Genomic DNA, 16965 nt, shown 5'->3' with positions numbered 1-16965 from the left:
CTGCTAGCAGTTAGGCATGGCTGGAGCAGAAACCCAGCAGCAGGAGCTGAAGTTGTGTCTTCTGGACTGGCTGGAGTGTTTGTACTTTATAGGTACTAGGTGATGGGGAATCGTTGCAAGATTTGAAGTAGAGGGTGGCCGGAGCCTTTTAGGAGCCCTGGATTGGAGGGGGCAAGCCGGAAGCAGAGACCAGAGGGGAGATGGGCGGTCAGTGGAGAGGTCCCGGACTCCCAGGTCTCCCGACCCTCCCATTCAAGTCTTCAGGCAGCAGATGGAGCAACTGGAGAATGGCCACTGCAGAAGCTGGGCAAGGATGACCAGCTGGGCTGCAGGGGCTGAAAGGCTTCCAGAGCCTGCAACCTGGGTCTTTGAGGGGAACACGGAAGGAAAGGAGAGGATACCAGAGACTTTCAGGCTGACCCTGAGATTGCCATTTCTGCAGGTCAGAAATAATGACTGTGGGTAGTTTCATCTGGTTCCACCTGCTGGGTGTCCGCGCCACCTCGACTCTTTGCTGTGCACACTTCTGGTGACAGGTGCAGATCAGGCCCGAGGGCCCAGATGGTGCAAGAGAACGGTGCGGCTCCGTGCTTCCAACACACAGCGCTCTGAGAACTGCAGCTGCGACCAAAGAGAAGCCCCTTAAAGAGCCTCCACTCCTCAAGGCTCCAAAACTCCCTACAGAGCCACCACTCCCCATGATGAGGACGAGGTGAAAAGCTTGCGAGGTGGGAGGAGAATTTAACTCCACTGAGAGGGAGTGTAATGGTCTTCACGGGGAACTAGAACATAAAGGAGACTGTGGGTAAGAAAGGACCTGATCAAATTAAAAACTAATCCATGTAATTAAAGTGATGGTGCACGTGACTATGTGTATGATTTTTAAAATGTTCCAGGCCTTTTTTCCTAAAGTTATAAATGTTTCATCGACTAAATTTCACAAGTGCCAGCTATGACTTCCTCCTCCGTGGTCCTTTCCTATGGCTGTGTGACCAGTGTCCAAACAGTTAACCTCTCTGTGCCTCTCTTGCTTCATCTAGCTTCCTGTCCTCACTATTTTTCTGAGTCAATGTGTGCAATAATCCTTTAGAATCTCCACCGGTATGGTTACCGATATTGTTAATGAGATGCAAGAACAAACAGGTTTTTCCACTCGTGGGTACATAATACCCAAGAGAACTGGAAGCATCTGTCCACACAAAAACTTGTACACAAATGTTGATAGCAGCACTATTCAAAATAGCTAAAGGGGAGAGGCAACCCAAATGTCCAGCAACTGACGAATGGATATATAAAATGTGGTATATTCATATGACGGAATACTATTTGGCCATAAAAAATAATGAAGTGCTGATACATGCCGCAATATGGCTCAATCTTGAAAAGATTATGCTAAATAAAAGAAGCCAGTTACAAAAGGACATATATAATATGATTCCATTTATATGAAATGTCAAGAATAGGCAAACGTATAGAGGCAGACAGGCGATCAGTGGTTGCTTAGGGCCAGGAGGAATGGAGCGATTGGGGGACCATGTCTAAAGGGGATTGCATTTTTGGGGGTAATAATGAAAATATTCTAAATTGATTGTGGTGATGGTTACACAACTCTGTGAATGTACTAAAAAAACATTAAATTGTATAGTTTAAATGGATGAATTGTATGGTATGTGAATTATATTTCCATAAAGTTGTTACCCCCAAAAAAGAACAAACATGTTGGAGGCCCCTGGTGAGGGTACTCCCCAAGAACAAGGGTTTCTGTGTTTTCAAAGAATTTTTTCTCCCACCTAGTATTATATCAAGAGCAGCCCCTGACGAGCAGTCTTAAAGTCCTGGAGATTCCCCGTGCTTCTGCTAACAGCTTCCTGAGCGGCTTCTGGTAGTTCAGCTGTCCTGGCTGGACCTCAGTTGCCCTGTCATCAGATGAACAGCTCAGGGAGCAGATACCCTTAAGGTCTTCTGCCCTCAACACTACAGTCCAGAGTTCCATGGCCTCCGCCTGCCCAGGGGCCTGTAGGCAGGATGGGAAGGGGCACAGGGCTCAGGAGGCAGGCGGTGAACTCAGACGCCTGTCTCCTCTCTCGGATCACATCCGGCCCACTTTCCTTTTACTGCATTTTAATTAAGTTGTTCAATCAGACGGGTACCAGGAATCTGTAGGCCGTAACAGCCGGGACAGGAACAGAAGCCTTGTTGCGGAACTAAACCAACAAAGTCTGCCTCTTGGGCAGATCCAGGAGCCCTGGTCCTGCCGAAGGGCATCTCTCAGGCAGGGAGATGAGGGGCTCCCCTGCTATGCTGGACCAAAGGAGAAGCTTTGCTTTGGGCCTGAAGGCTGCCTTCTCGACCGGCCATAGCCTGGGCTGTGGGCCACACTGGTATTTTCCAGTGGACCTGGCCTGGCCTGACTCCCAGCTTCAACTCCTATCCCAGATGTGCCAACCTCCCACCCAACCCCAGGCTCTGTCTTTCCCCCACTCCCCCGGTCTTAGTGGGTTAGAAGTTCATCCTTGATGGTTGAAGGTCATGATGTCCTTGGGGGGTGGGAAAGAAGGGAAGAGGATTCTAGGGCCATGCAGAGGTCAGTAGTGCTTAACACAGTCTAGAGTGATGGAGAGAACCGGAAAAGAAGGCATATGCTGAGATGATTCCTAAAAGGACATTCCCTTACAAGAGTGGGGAAACACGCCATCGTAGGAGTACAACAGAGGATTAGGCTTGCCATACCAGATGGTATTTGTTAAAAACAGAAAGTTCTACTAGATCCAGCCCAGTGGGGGAGGAGGACACAGAGGAATCAGCCCAGGAGTCTGTCCTCAGTGAGCTTGCCACCCAGAGACTGAGACAGAGGTACCCACAAACAGGGTGCTTTGGGAAACAGATGGGGGGTGGGGGAGAGCAGCAACCTTAGGAGAGAAGAAAGGGGGGCTTAGGAGAGAGAAGTTCAGCAAAGGTCTTTGCCAAGAAGGTGACGTTTGAGTTGGTCTCTAGCGATGAGCAGGACTTGGACAGGGAGTGTGAGGAAAGGAAGGCTGCTCCAGACAGTGGGAACAGTGTGTGCAAAGGCAGGGAGTTGTGTTTGGCCTACTGGGAGCTCTGTAAACAATGATGGGGGAGCTAGAACATGAGAGCTATTGGGGAAGATCAGAAATAAGACTGTACCGAGAAGGGCCATGCATGACCCTTAGAAAGCCCTTCATCTTGCCCTTCAGAGGATATAATCGTCTTAGCTTGCTCTCCATAAATGGTGCTGATGGAGGGTGGCTGGCATATCAGTTTCCAGACGAGGCGTGTTCACAGCCTGATGTGTGCAGCCATCAGTGATAGAACAGTGATATGCATTGACTCTGCCAACTCACAAATACTTATGGGGCCCCATGTGTATTGTAGTGTCTAGGCCTGAAGGAATACAATCCTGACCTCTGCCTACTTGCAGTTATTGAACAATATTCAGGTGACTAGTTAAAATGCATTTCAGTGCCAGGTGAATCATGCAGCATCGTAAAAGTCCTGGAGAAGCCAGTGAGAGCTGGACAAGGGCATTAATCCGGGAGGAGTGGGATTTGAATTTGGCTGTGCAGGAAAGTAGGATTTAAATAGGTGGAAAGAGACTTGCTTGCAATCCAGTGAAGGGGAATGATGAAAACCAAGGGGTAGAGGTGGGTCAGGACCTAGGAAATTCTGACTGAAGAAGAGGGGTGATATTAAGAATGGGCTGGAGTGAGGCGAGGTGGCACGGGCCAGGTGTTGGCAAGTGAAGGAGGAACGGGAACTGGGGATTATCTTAGACCAATTTGGTGCCAGACCCTTTAGGAAAAGGATCTCAGCAACACTGTGGGACATATATTTTTACCCCCTTTTTTTAAATTTATTTATTTGGTTGGTTGGTTGGTTGTTTGTGCCCAGTCTTAGTTGCGGCAGGCGGACCCCTTAGTTGTGGCTCACAGGCTCCTTAGTTGCGGCATGCACGTGGGATCTAGTTCCCTGACCGGGGATCAAACCCGGGCCCCCTGCATTGGGAGCCCGGAGTCTTCTCCACTGCGCCACCAGGGAAGTCCCTTTACCCCCATTTTAAAAATGAGGCAACTGAGTCTCAGAGGGGACACACGGCATACTCAAACTACACAGCTGATACTTAGAAGGCCTGGGTTGTCTAGTTCTTCCTACTAAACCACTTGCTTCCTTTAAGACACCAGTGGGAAGGTGGCGCAGGTTGTATGGGCCAGACTGGGTGCGTCTTGGGAACACACACACACACACGCAACCACTGGGGGACACATTCACACCACATATGGCACATCCTGGGCTGTCTCTCCCAATCTAATTAGGACAGTGGGACGTTTGTCATTTAGGGGACTTTTGCCTTTCACTTTAGCCCAAGCTGTGTGAGGCTCTGTTCCTCCATTTAGGCGTTAGTAGAAGTACGGAAAGGGAAAAAAGAAATGTGATGCTTGAAACAAAATACCCCATCGAGCTGACCACTAAATAGCATTTAGACCCCAAGTATACACACAGCTGCTTTATGTAATGAAGGCTGTGGACCATGTTCCTGGATATAAAATAACAAACCACATATAACGTTTTTCATGGCTGCGTAATTAGCACGGATCTGTGAGTGTGTGAGCCGAGCAGGCTGAGGGAAGGGGGGCTTGGACCTCCAGCACAGCGAGCTGGAGGGAAGAGCATGTGCTGTTGGGCCAGGAAGATGGGAGTTTGAATCCTTGCTCCCCACTTAGTAGCCCTAAGATCTTGGGCAACTTATTAAAACTCTGAACTTTCAATTTCATATCTGTCAATAGGAGTAAAAGTATATGCCTTATAACAAATGGCTTGGCCCTTCCTGCCCCCACAGGAACATTTGGCAAGACACTTTTGGTTATCATAATTAGGAATGTGCTACTGGCATAACACCTAAGGGCCCAGTGGGCAGAGGCCGGGATGCTGTTATGACGCACAGAACGGTTCCTACGACAAAGAATGGTCGTACCTAAAATACCAGTCGTACTGAGATTGAGAAATCCTGTCCTACAGAGTTGCTGTTTCGAGGCTATAATCATTACTAACTTTTATTGAGCATTTACTGTGTGCTCAGCACTGTTCTATCACTTTATTTAAATGTGCTGCCTCTTACCTGTTCATAGTAAATCGATGAGGGAGGTACTATCGTTAACCTCACTTTACAGATCAGGAAACTGAGGCCCCAAACTTGCCCAAAGTCCCCCAGCCGGTCAGTGGTGGAGCCAGGTCTGAACCCAGAGGGTGTCACAAGCTGAACAGCACTCATGTGACTGCTTCAGTGCCTGGCGCGTGGCAGTGATGGTAAAGTGGGTGAGAGCACTCGCTCATTTGTTAGTGTGGCACATTTGTTTTGAGAGTAGAATTGATGCTAAAGAATTGGTGAACAAATAGGCAGGGATATGTCCACACAGGCCTCACTTTCTAGTTCATGAAGAAAAATAATAAAGAGATAAGCCAGACCAGTGGTGGAGAGGGTCTGGTGGATGCTAAGGAGTCTGCCAGGAGAGGATCTGGGGGAAGAGCATTCCCAGAAGAGGGACTAACCTCGGCAAAGCCTGGAGGGAGGGACCACCTTGGTGTGTTCAGGAAACAAGAGAAAATTCCAGCAAAGCCTGCCTCTTAGGGCACAGGGGGGAAATTCTAAGAGATTGCATTGGGGAGATGGGAGGGGCCAGGTGAAGTAAGGGTTTGAAGGTCAAAGTGAGGAATTGAATTCCAGCTTTACTAAGAAGCCTTAGGAGGGTTTTAAAGAAAAGTAACACAATTTGATTTACATTTTTAAAAGCTGGTGCAGACTTTGGTGTGGAGGTTGGCGAGCTGGAAAGTGAGGATTTCGAGGAGCCCAGTAAGGGCACTAGGGCAGTAATCGGGGTGAGGATGGCAGTGACTCCATCCGGGGTGCTTGTAGTGAAACTGGAGGAAAGTGAGCAGATGTGGGCGGAGGACAGAGAGGGAGGAGAGGAGGTGGACATGGCCAGTTCAGGCAACTCTTTCTCAGGTTACTGTGGGAAAGAAATAGAGTGGTGTTAGAACACGGGTCAGCGGAGAGACTTAACATTACGGTCATATAGTGTCTGTATGCCGATGTGAAGGATCCGGCAGAGAGAAAGGAGTTTACGATCCCAGAGCGAGAGGGGCTCTGTGGAGACGCCCTTGAGAAGTACCAGAGAAAGCAAGAGGCTTGCGATCTAGAGACGATGGAGGTGCTCATCCTTGTTAGGACAGTTCAATCTGTTATTATAGGAGCTCGGGCAGCAAGTATGTGAATGTTGTAAATAGTTGAGAAAGCTGTTCTGAAATACTTATTTCTACTTTCTCAGAGAGAAACACCAGTGCCCTGACCTGGGCCACTGGTCAGTCCCAGCCCTGACCACCAGTCCAGACGGAGCTCTGGCCCATAGACTGGATATCTATTCCACACAACCATCTCCCTTTGTTCATAAGGGAGACCTTGGGAATGACCATGGATGACTCAATGTAACCCATCTTAACAGCTGAAAAGGCAAATTGAAGCAAAGTTCTGCAGCACCAGGACAGATCAAAAGATGAGGGCTGCCTTCAAGACAGTATCCAGAAGGGGAGTCCCCAGGACCTGTGAGAGGAGAGGGTTGTTAACAGTAGAACCATTTGTGGGGAGTGTCTTAATGGGAGGAGAGCCAAGAGGCCATCAGAATGGGTCAAAATGTGGGCTTCATTAGAATGAGAGGCCCAGACTGATACAGGATGGAGAAATACTGAGACTGTCAACAAGGACTCAGCAGAGTGAAGTGTAAGTGGGTTAAGTGGGGTTATCGGTGATTCAACTAAATCTGGGAATGCTGGGTGCTTTTGTAGGTTTTCCCTTTTATATGGGTCCTTGTAGGACCAATGTCATTTGTGCAATTAGATTTATACATTTATATGGTAATTAAGAGTTTAGAACCTTAAAATATATGCTGTATAAGAAAAAGCTTCACAACTCTTAGCCTAATCCCTCAGACCTCAGTTTCCTCATCTGTGAGGTAAGAGCAGTAGTAATGCACAACTCACAAGACGGTGGATGTGAAAGCACTTTGTGTACTGCAAAGGGCATGAATATTACTTTTATGATCGTTATTAATGACATTGATAAAAAGAGGCCTCAAAAATATCTCCTCTCCCTCGATAAGCGTTTTTACGCTCTTCTGAGAAGTTATGAAAGAGCACAAGTCATCTGCAACACGGATGCCTTATGCGAGAGGTCACGAGCGTCCAGGGCGTGGTGGCACCCAGAGCCACTGCACTGAGCATTTGGGCAGGTCATGTCTTGCACAAGGGCACTCTCCTGAAGAGGTAAGTGGGCAGTGAAATCCAGGGGCAAAGGGCTGCATCTCTGTTTGATTCCACAAGGCACAGTACAGGCTCGGAGTGGCTCTGATGACACCCACCTGAACACTTCCTAAAATATTTCAGCTTGCTTGGCCTTAACGTACCAAATTCAGTGATGGGGAATCAGCTGACTTTCTCCCTTCAGCTACTGACATTTTCATGTGACTTTCCAATCTGTATCTCCAGGTACAGAGGGTCTCTCCTCTACTTGAGTGCCCTGTTTTTCTCTCAAACTCATCACATCCAAATTCAAACCTCCATTCTTCTCAATTCAGGATTTGGGCTGGAATCTCTACTTCTCACATTTTGTGTTTGAAAGCCTTTCCATTAATCTTATTTGGGTATTGCTTGTGACATTTCGTGACAAGAAGCTTACTGCCTTCTGAAATAGCCAACTCTACTTTTAAGCATCTCTTAACATTTAGAAACTTCTATGTATTGAGCCTGCACCTGCCTACCTTCGTCTTTTACTGACTAGTTGCTGGTACCCACGCTTGGGATCACACAGAACGTCTTCTCCATTTTCTTAATAACAGCGATTTATAGATTGACAGGGACTAAGTTACCCTGTGTCTTATTTTCTCTCTTCCATTCCTTCTAGAAAAGGTTTTGCTTCTTTCCACTCTCCTGATCTTCATTTATAAAATTCCTGTGTCTAATGGAAGCAGCCTAAATATCCATCAACGGATGAATGGGCAAAGAAGATGTGGTATACATATACACAATGGAATATTACTCAGCCATAAAAAAGAATGAAACAATGCCAAGTTCTTAAGAGGGTCAATTACGAGGAATATCACATATACAGGGAAAGGGTAGGTTTAGACAGAAGCTTCATGAGGATGGAGACCAATGGAAGTGTTTTCATTTAACGTTGTGCATTGCTCATATTCATAACAGCTGGTCCTACTAGCTGTTGTGACTAACTGATGACATTGGAGCACTTTCTCTGTGCCAGGCGTTTAGCCACGTGTAGAGTTAGGAGAGTTCCAGCTGTTCTGCCTCCTCATGAACACTTGGTCTTGTCCATTTTTGTAATTACAGTCATGCTAGGGGGTATGAAGTGGTATCTCACTGCGGCTTCAATTTGCATCTCTTTAATGGCTAATGATGTTAAGCATCTTTTCCCGTGCTTATTTGACATTCTTATACCTTCTTTAGTGAATCATTTGTTGACATGTTTTGCTCATTTATACCAGGCTGTTTGGCTTTTTACTGAGATGTGTTAGTTCTTTAAATATTCTGCTTTCCAGTCTTTTGTGAAACAGTTTTGCAAATATTTTCTCTCAGTACATGGCTTGTATTTTCGTTTTCTTAATAGTATCTTTTGAAGAGCAAATTTTGAAGAAATCCAAGTTATCAATTTTTTTGTTTTATACTTTGTGCTTTTAGTGTCTTATTTAAGAAATCTTGGCCTAACCCATGGTCATTAAGATTTTCTCTCCTTTGTTTTCTTCTAGAAGTTTTATAGTTTTAGGTTTTACACTTAGGTCAGTGATCCATATTTAGTTGAATCTTTTTGAAGTGTGAGGTAAGGATCAAGGGCTTGTTTTTCTTCTTTTTTTTCCTTCTTTTTAGAAATGGATATCCACTGTTCCAGCGCCACTTGTTGAAAAAAATCATCCTTTCTATGTTGAATTGCCTTGGCACCTTTATCAAAAATCATTGTTTATTTATGCATGGGCCTACATTTGGACTCTGTTCTGTTCTGTTGATATAGATATCTCTATTTATAGGAACGCCATACTGTCTTTATTACTATAGATTTATAATTAGTCATGAAACTGGGCAGTGTAAGTCTTTGTTCTTCATATTCATGTTTGTTTGGCTACCTTAAGTCATTTGTGTTTTCATACAAACTTTAGAATCAGGTTGTCAATGTTTGCACAAAAGCTCGCTGAGATTTGGACTGAGATTGCAATGATTCTCTAGATTTACACCTTAATAATACTGTCTTATGATCCACAAGCATGGCTAATCTCTCTTTAGTTTTTCTTTAACTTCCCCTCAGCAATCTTTTGAGGTTTTCAGTGTATACAACCTGCATATCTTTTGTAAAATTTTCCCCTAAGTACTTCATAATTTTTGATTCTCTTATAAATAGCCTTTAAAATTTTTCAGTTTATGACTGCACTTTCCAAGTGTATAAAATACAATTCTATTTTGTATATTGTTCTTATTTCCCATAACATTGCATTTTCTATATCTATTGAAATGATCATATGGATCTGTGATGATATCCCCTCTCAATGGCCAAACTCATCTGGGAATCACAGGGCAAGGGAGTATCGTTGATGCAATGCAGGGAAGCCAGCCTCTCAGAGCAAGAGTAGAGTAGAGAAAGGTGGGAAAAGGATCTGGAAGGGCAAACCAGCACAACACATGTGCGTGTGTGAGGGGATGTGCCTCTGAGTTCTCTATTCTATACCAATGGCGTATCTGTTCATCTGTTCTTATGCCAGTACTGTGAAGCATTAATACCATGATTTTGTATCATGTCAGTGCCTGGAAAGGTGAGTTCTTCTCTCTTCATTTTTCTTTTTTCAGTATTTAAAGCTTCTAGGTTAAATATATTTGTATTCCTCCATGTACATTTTAGAGTAAGTAGATTGAGTTCTCAAAAAATCAACTGGAATTTTGATTGGCCTTGTATTAAATGTTTATATTGATTTCAGAGAAGAGATATGTTTTTAATATTAAGTCAGCCTGTCTAAGAGCAGTAATGTGTCTCTGCTTATGCAGATAATCTTCTATGTCCTATGTTAGTGTTATACTCTTTTACGTAGTGGTCCATTGTATTCTTGGTTAAATTAATTCCTGGGTATTTCCTGTGTTGCTGCTACAACGAATGGTGCAAATATTTAGTGAGTGCCTTCTATGTGCAGGCCCTGTTTTGGATGCTACGGATACAGTAGTGAACATGACCTTGTCCCTGGTCTCATGGAGGTGACACTACAAAAACAGACATCACACGTGTAAACAGACAAATATATGGCCACACATTGTGAAGAGCTGAAGCAAAGGCCCAGCTTTCCACCCTGGCCCTCTGCCTTCCCAGTGTCATTTCTCAGTGCTCTGTGTCACTGCTCTTACAAAGATCCCAGCTAGATGTCAGGAAAGCAGGATTTCCAGCTCCAGATCTGATTCTATCTAGCCAGTTTGTTCATCTTTAGAATGAAGAGTTGCACTACACAACCTTTTAGGACTCTTCCAGCTCTATACATCTTCTTTTGTTTCTTCCTCCTCTCCCTCTCTTGTTCTTTCTCTCTCTTTCTTTCTCTTTTTCCCTCCCCACCCGCCATCTTTCCTTCTTTCTTTCCTTCTTTCTTCCATGATTGAGTATGAAGGGAAGAATAGTATTACCTTGGGAAGAGAAACTGCTTAATTTTCTTAAAACTGTCTAGTTTTAAGTTCTGTTGAGATGCTCAGACCAAATGCCCACAGTAGAACATGCAGGTGTGGCTCTTAGGAGTAGAGTCCATGCTAGAGATGGACACTTGAGAGATACACTGAAAGTCGTTATGTGAGTAAGCCCGCTTAGAGAGTGTAAAAAATAAGAAAAGAGGAGGATTAAGAATAGAAACCAAGGACTGAGGCATTGAAAGTAAAATTAGAGAGAGGAAAGGTCTTTCGGAGGAAAATTGCCATAGCTTTACTTTTATAAGACAAAGGTTTTTAATCTCCTATGAAGACACTTTGGAAGGAAGATTGATCATTCATAATCAATCTTTTAGAATCCTTTTTACATCATCTTCACTCTGGAATAAAACTGGTCAAACTGATGGCCTTCTATGATTCGAAAGTATAGCACTTACTTCTAATGATTTTGTTAACAAGATGTTGGAGCAAGCCACCTCATTGCTCATTGCCTCAGTCTCCTCATCTAAAAAATGGGCATGACAAGGCCTGTTTGATGAGGCTGTGGTGAATGTGAGTCTAGGAAAGGAGGAAATGTCTATAGAATTAGGAAATATTAGTGTAACCATTCTCTGTGATAACACCAAGGGTTAAATTTGCTTTCTGTCTTTGACCTTTTTTTTTTTCCCCATCCAGTGGTTAACGTTTTTGTAAACTAGTGTTTGTTCCATTCTCACGTATCTTTTCCTTCTGTCTCAGCTCTTCTGGGCTCCCCACACAGCAGCTGGGAGATCAGAGAGACACCATCTGCTGCTTAATAAACAGACATGTATTCGTTTATAAGCTGATTGGATCAGGGTGTCTTGAAGTCCGTGTCCTAAACGTTCATACATTCCATCACTTATCTAAGGTCACACCCAGAGGCTCTGTGGCTGGGATGAATCACAGCTGAGCTGACCATCCTTCCTGGAATCCATGGGCTGCAACGGACGTGAGTTTAGCCAAAGTGGACACCTGCCACCTACTCGGAACAGAAATGACCCCTGGGCATCTCATCTTAACCGAGTCCTCTTAGAGCCCCGATCAGCAAGCGCTGAGGGTCATGGATGGAGCTTCTATTGAGTATATTCTGCATGCTCAGTACTGGGGTGCGGGCTGTTGGGGGGGGGATGGAATTAGCATAAATCAAGAGACCTGGAGCTCCTCAGAAGGAAAGAGGATAGCAGGGGATGGCGACAGATTTGGGACAGAAATTGAACGCATTTCACGGGTAGCTTGTAATTTATCTAGACCAGATTGGGATCTAGCAACCCATAATTTCCCCCAAATGAATTAATACACTGCCTAAAGATCCAGAAACCTCTTTAGTGTCTCTGAGCTTATTGACTTCCATTGGCTCCCCTCTTGCCCTGAAGTGTGTTTACTTCTCTGGGAGTCTCCGGCTCTCGTGTTCACAGGGCTTGGCGAGGGCCTTGGCCTGTCCTCCTCCAAGTGGAGATGAAGAGCTGCAGACTTCTCTGGGCTCCACAGCCATCTTCCTTGCATTCTTTATCCCCCAGCTGAATATCCCAGAGACATTAATAGATGAAGGGGAGATCGTTTGCTTTTTTTTAAAGAAGAGATGTTGGAGAAACAGAATGAAGGCGCAAAGCCCAAAGGACTCAGTCATCCCACCACCCAAAAGTTTACAAGGGCAAAAAAATCCTATTTTGAGAAAGGCACCCACAGGCCCATCGGTTTGCGTGGTACCGCCGTTTTTCAGAAAGGTGCTCAGACCTCCCAATTTCAAAGCGCTTACCCAAAGTCTTATAAATAAGTCCCTGGCAGAATTGAGAGTAAAATTCATGTGTCTTTCCCCCAGTCTGAGCTTCCACTGCGTACCGCAGGGAGGACTTAGGACAGCCGAAGAAGGAGGCTGTCACAAGAGTGGCCCAGTGTGGGCCGTCCAGGACAGAGACCGGAGCCCGCGGCCACCGTGCCAGGGCCTGCATGTCACTCACGGGTCGCTCAGGCCGGTCCTGCCTTGCTTTCTGTCTTAGTCTCTTCTCCTAGGAGGTTGGGCTTTTCAGATGTGCTCCCCTCGACACAGCAGGGCTGATCTGGTGGCAGGGGCAGAGGCACCCAGGGCTGTGTCTGTTGGGATGTCTCACCTCTCCGGGCCCACTCTGAGCTGCACACCCACCACCAAAACAGGGTCTGAAAGCCAGCGGGCGGTGAGTGGATATTGGTACTAGAGATGGAATGTGGACTCACAGTCAGATTGAAATTCAGGACCCAAATCTACCAATGCTTAGTTGTACCAGCTTACACAAGCCATTTTCTGAGCCTCAGTTTCTGAATTTGATTCTGGCACCAACCCAGGCGAAGAACGCATATTAGAAAATAAGAATCAGAGAGGTGGAACGGCGGCCCCAGTGTAACAGTAATCATACGAGGGGGTAGGTCCTGGCCGAGTTAGCCCACATCCATGCCAGGCACTATGTGTTAGCCCTCACTCCAGCTCTGGGAGGGAGGTACCGTGCTTATCCCATTTTATGGCTGAGGAAACTTGTATGTTCCTCACATGTTCCCTGAGGCAGGTGAAGAAATTCTTCCCACTTTGTAGGGGAGGAGCTGAGGCGCAGAGAGGATGATACATAGTGCGCCCGGGTTACCCAGTAAGGAGTTGCTGGAGGAGCAGAGTCTGAGTCCAGGTCTCCAGGCTCCCAGCTCAAGGGTCTCTCACCGCCCACACTTGCTGGGTCCCACCAAGCCCCAGGGAGGGCATCCCGCCCTGGCATGTGGTCTCCTTGGCCAGCTTTGCCCCTCTTGCCTGGGAAGCACTGCCCTCATCCCCTGCCAGACAGACTTGTTGCCCAACTTGTGGGCGGGACCCGAGCCTGGCAGCCTTTGGTGGTCATCCCAGTCGAGCTGCTCTTTCCTACGCCGAGTGTAGCACACAGCACGACTTCATCATCCAAATATGTCCTGCCAGACAGCTTCAGCTGCTGGCCGGCAGGGCACTTGGCGGCCCGAGAGAGCTTGGCACTAATTGGACCCAACGGACGTAAATCAGGCCTCTCGTTGAGAGGAAGTCCAGCCGTTCCCTGGCAGGCAAGGGGTGAGAGGTCAGAAGGCTGGTAGGATGAGAACCTCCCACTAAAAGGGGTTGAGTCCACAAGGGCCCAGTGACCTTAGCAAGTGTCCTGAACCCTCTGGTGTCTCCATCCATCTGAAGTTAAGAGGTTGTACCCAATGATCTCTGATAGTTCGTGCCAAAGTGTAGAGCGGTCCTGTTGCTTGTGTGTGTGTGTGTGTGTGTGTGTGTGTGTGTGTGTGTGTGTGTGTGACGTCTTTCCTTTCTGCTTGGAGCACCATCAGGGATAAATCTCATTATATCCTGTGGAGCGGAGGGCTGAGTGCTTTCACCTGACTCGGGGGAGGTAAGAGAAATTCCTTCCCATGAACGCAAGATGTCCCAAGGGCTTTCTATGTCCGGAACCTTTGTGGCAGAAGGCTTGGATACACCTGGAAACAGAGCAAGGCCCTCTAGGAAGGGAGGGCTTCCCAGCTAAGCTGGGTGGCTCACCGACAGGAGGGTGGGAGGTTGCTGTCAGGATCTGTCCTAAGAGCAGACTTGAGCTGGAAGCAATCCGTGGTCAGCTGTGCCGAGATGAAGCTGGAAAATGGTGGGTCAGGTTTGAAGACAAATTATAACAACTCTACAACCTGTGATTTTGCCAAGCACACATGCGCTTAACCAGCCATGCAGTCACTAGTGCATCTACTCACACGCTTAGTGTTTAGGAAGCACCCACCATGTGCTGGATGCTGTGCTGGGCACTGGGAATATCGACGAATCGGGCTCCACTGCTACCTTCTTCAAAGTCACAGTCTACAGGGAAGGACGCGCATCGGAAAAATTGATGACAAGATAGTGTGATGAGTCCTTTACCGAAGATATGTCCACACTCCTCTGAACGCAGAAGAGGGCGTTAGGGACTCTGGCTTCGCAGGGGTGGGGGTGGTGGAGGGGGCAGACAGGCTGCCCAAGAGAAGGTGGCATCAACAGTGACTTGGAGAGTAAGTTCAACGCCCTGGAGGGGAGAGTTAGAGGAGGGGAGAGAGCATGAGCAAAGCTGAACAGAAATACCAAAGGGATGCTGTGATCAGAGACCAGCAGAGTTCCATGTAGCCTGAGGGAGGATGGATGCTCGATGGAGGGTAGGGGTGGAATAAAGGCCAGAATTAAGGCTGAGGCTTGGTCAACTCAAACCATGCCCCAGCTGGGGAGGGGAGGACCTTAGCTTTTTCCAGTATGTGTTTTATTTTTTTAAACAGCTGTTCCTAACTCTGCCTGTGCATCAGAAACACCTGGAGAGATTTTATACAGTACAAACGGTCCACACCCTTGAGGTCCAGACTTAGCTGGCCTGCTGACTCTAAGGTAGCTAGCGGAGCAGCCTAGCATTTCTTAAAAGTGTAAGACGCTGATAAGCGCAATGGAGGAAAAGAAAGCAGAAAAGGGGGTCAGAGAATGCTGAGGGAGGAAGGTGGCACAACCTTAAATAGTGTTTTAAAGAGAAGACCTGAAGGAGGAAGCCGTGGGAAAATCTGGAGAAAGACCCCTCCAGGTGGAGCAAACAGCAGGTGCAAAGGCCATGAGGCAGGGCTGACTTGTCTTAAAGGAAGAACAACGAAGTCAGTGTTGCTGGAATGTAGATGAGGTCAGAGAGATAATGGGGGCAGGTGGGTTGTGATGGGCGTATACCCTGGCCTTTTTTTTTTTTTTTTTTTTCGATACGCGGGCCTCTCACTGCTGTGGCCTCTCCCGTTGCGGAGCACAGGCTCCGGACGCGCAGGCTCAGCGGCCATGGCCCACGGGCCCAGCCACTCCGTGGCATATGGGATCTTCCCGGACCGGGGCACGAACCCGTGTCCCCTGCATCGGCAGGCGGACTCTCAACCAGTGCGCCACCAGGGAAGCCTGGGGCTGGTTTTTATACACATATTTATGTAGTAGTAGTTTCATTAAAGGCTATATGTGCTCACAGACCTTTTATGATGTAATTGCTTTGATCAAACTTTTCAGAGGAATAAATTAATCAAATAAGAATAGGCCATTCCCTATATCACGTGTCTTGATTTCTGGTCCAGAAATATCAGCTCTGTGCTTATATCCGCCAGCTGGGGTCTAGTTTGACCTCTTAACCCAACCACAAGGTGTCCTCAGGAAAGGTTCTGCCCTCAGTCAGCTCCCCTGAAGTGGAAGGGGTAGTGGGGAGAAGGAGATGAAGGGATGAGGGCTCCCAGGTCATCTCATCAGGTGCAAGGTGGGGGAGCATTAGCATTCCCAGCTTGAAATGACCCTGAGCCCCAAGAAAGGAAGTTCAAGGATAGAGAAGGTGTGGTTATCTTCCTGGTTAAGCACAAGGGATTTTGAATCAGCTCTGTCTTTGGGCTAGTCAATTACCTAATGTACCTGTGCCTGGTGTGTCTTCCACGGGCTTACTGAGGGCGTCGTATGAGATCATGTAAAGCGCTCTCAACTTGTATCTGGCGCTTAGTAAGGTGGCGGATTTAGTGGTCATAGCGATAGCACTGGGAGTCTGCAATGGATATGACTTTTGGGACCAGAACCTTCACAGTCCTTGAGATCCTGTTACCACCAGGACGGTTACCCAGCCCTCCCTCACCACTTCTAATTCACACACACCTGAGCAGGTCCCACCAGAGGCCAGAGGTGGAAATGCTCAAAAATCATAAAGCAAAAGGATGAAGATGATGACAGACCTAAGGCTGTCGCTGTGGGAATCGGGGACCCCCCCAGGCCCCCAAAGCCAGCAGTTTCTCTCAGAAGAGCCCAGGGGCTCTGTGCCTTTACGAGGCCCTTTATTCTCCTCTGCATTCTGCTGGTTCTATCCATTACCCCTGAATGGAAATGGAAGCTTAATTTTTCTCTCTTGAAGCCATTAACACTCTGGGCTCTTGACAGGAAACACAGCTCAGCTTTAATTAGCCACAGCAAGCTCCCTGCATGAGCTTCTATCACAGCCCCAGGACTTCAAAGATAAAGGCTTCTCCATTCTCTCTAATCACAGCTATTAATGAGCCAATTAAGGCTTTCTCTGGGGCCAAGCAAGCAGCTCGCTTAGTACCTTGGGCACACAGCTCTTCCCTGCTGCCAGGAAGCTTGAAAATGCCTGGGACTGGGAGCTCTGGCTCTGTAGCGTATCCGCTGTGGGTCCTCAGATGGAACAA

Source organism: Monodon monoceros, unplaced genomic scaffold (assembly GCF_005190385.1).
Source record: "Monodon monoceros isolate NGI ecotype Baffin Bay Population unplaced genomic scaffold, NGI_Narwhal_1 Super_Scaffold_18, whole genome shotgun sequence".
NCBI lineage: Eukaryota > Metazoa > Chordata > Mammalia > Artiodactyla > Monodontidae > Monodon > Monodon monoceros.
This window is presented reverse-complemented; position numbering follows the sequence as displayed.